This window comes from Solea senegalensis, linkage group LG6 (genome assembly GCF_019176455.1).
Source record: "Solea senegalensis isolate Sse05_10M linkage group LG6, IFAPA_SoseM_1, whole genome shotgun sequence".
NCBI lineage: Eukaryota > Metazoa > Chordata > Actinopteri > Pleuronectiformes > Soleidae > Solea > Solea senegalensis.
Window position 1 is genome coordinate 3,420,383 of NC_058026.1, and position 2,701 is coordinate 3,423,083.

The window sequence follows — 2,701 nt, forward strand, 5'->3', positions numbered from 1 at the left end:
TGGCACAAACCGTCGTCCCAAACTGTCACATGATTCACATCAAGGGTTAAAATACTATTTATTTTGCATTTTTAAGCTGAACTATGACTTTTTACAACTGGTATTGACAAAAAAAGACAAGATTTATTTTGTCCATTGTCAGTTTAAATAGGTATTAACACACCATTTTCACCCAATCTAAACAGCTTTTTCTTAGTGTTGATGATGCAGATGTTTAGTCTGTATTACGCCAGGAGTTACTGAAGCACACCTGCCAAACTGCATTGCCGCGGCAGGTGTGAGCGCTTTGGCGAGGTGCCACTCATCTCTCACATGTCATCGGTGTTCACGTGGCCAGAGAGGATCAGCAGACCCTCAGGCGCTGCTCGTGGTCCAGGCTGGAGGGGGAATTCCCTGGGGGCTCTTCTCCATCCCTCACACAGTCGATGAACAACGAGATGCACGGCATAAATAAATAAATTTACTTATTAAAAAAAATGTGCAATAAATAAATAAAATGTTCTCTCTTGATCCAATACACATTCAATGGTGTCCAATCGGAGAGTGAAGCCAATGTGGAAGTGACTTTATACTGCATTCTTGTGAGTGGCCATGAGGGGGCAGCACCACTGGTTTATATGTAAGATTGTGAGAAAATGAGTCAGAGTCGAAGATGAAATAGTCTTCAATAGTAAATACTAAATATTAGTATATTTTTGGACAAACATTGCAGATTCACTTTGTTTTAGCTCTTAATTGACATGTTTTTGTTGTCATTACTTTAAACTATATTTATTGTATAATTCCATTTCTTAAGCATTATTATTTTCTATATTGTTATTTGCTGGTTTTTTTTAAGATTTTTTAAGCTTCTAATAAGCCCCCTTTGTTGCCTCTCCCTGCAGTGTAATTGTTTTAACTAAACTGTGTTGGTGAATAAATGTGATGTTCACGATTGTATGTTTTTATTTGATCTATATGTAATTATGACGTGTGTCACTTTCCCATAGGCAATATTAAGCGTGTCACATTTTATCATATTGTTTCATATCATTTACTGGAAGTAATTTAATTCAGAGCTTTGTGCAATGCAATGCAATTTTAACCCCTTAAACACCGAGTGTATCAACAAATTATTATCAAATATCAAATTACAAGACAAATATTCGAAAAAATCCCATGGAATTGGATGTTTTATACTGGTCAAATTTCAAAATTAAAATGCAAAATCTCTTATTGATGTTCACCTACAGTGTTTTTTTCTAAATAAAACTCTTCAATCAAATTCCATTTTTTGGTTTTTCTTGACTTTAAACTGTTAATACACTCACTTAACATGCAGTAAATTGTAAGTGTTCTGGAAAAATGGGAAAAAGAACTTACTCATAGGGCACTTTGAGGCTTAGGTGTTAGAGGGTTAAGACTCAAGACTGAATTTGTTATTTCTACATTCAGGCGTCTCACTCTTCAGAGGCTGAATTTGAAGATCAGCGGCATCAGATCAGAGGGATTAAAGCCTCAAAATGGCAGTAAACTGATGTCCCAGTGGGTGTGACGCTTTAAGTCGTGCTACAATACTCCATGAGTCTGCGACTGATTGAGGACATAAACATGTGCATAGACAAACTAAACAAACAGAGGACGACAACACGCACAAGCAGTTGTGCCGTTTTATGGATCACAATCTCGCTTTCAGGGTGAGCCACTTAATTAATCAGACGGTAAGAACCTGCAGCAGACATTCACTGTTGTCAGCAGAGACGACAGAACATATTAGTGTGATTATTAATGACTGCAGAGGAGTTCGTCACAGTCAGCACTTTCTCCCCAGTGTGTGTGTGTGTGTGTGCAGTTTACACAGCTTTTAACCACTCATTCATGTTAAGTCTAATACAATACCTTTATTGTAACAGTTGTGCTGATAACACACAGCCTTACATGTGATTGATGATGTGTCTCATCACTTTACTCATTCATCAAATACAACGACTATATTATTTTACCTTCCACGTGTCAATACAGAAATAACACACGTCCAAGTGATACCAGAGCACATTTGTGTGGTTTATTTTAATGATAATATTCATCACCATAAATAATAAGTAACACATGCAATAATCCAACTACACAATCATTGTCATCATCTATAACTTTCTATGAAGGTGAGCATAAAATAATTACAATGGTTTAAAATACACTCACCAGTCACTTTATTGGGTAACTGTTAAATTGTTTGTTAATTCATTTAGTTGCTCAGATTGTATGTGTCCTGTGTGCATATATCACCCCAAGGTGAAAGTCCAAACTGCGCATCAGAATGGGGAAAAACATGGCATTGTTGCATCTGTATATAAAGTTAGACATAAAACATTCCTTTTTGATAAAGTTTATAGTTAGAGCTGACTCAGGGAAACTTGGAGCATCTCTTAGTTATGCTGCTATAGACCGAGACTGCTATGGTGCAGTCACAATCACTCTCTTACACTCAGGGTATGAATATGACTTTATTATCTGTCATGAACCTTGTTCTTTCTATTCTTAGAATTTGGGGCGACATACTAAACTATGACTGTTTTTGTCACTTTTGGACAACTTACCAAAGTAGGACATTTTTGTCTCATTTTGGACGACATACTATACTGTGACTTTGTTGACTGATTTTGGACGACATACTATACTATGACTTTTTGGACCGACAGACTTCCATATACTATAGCGTTTG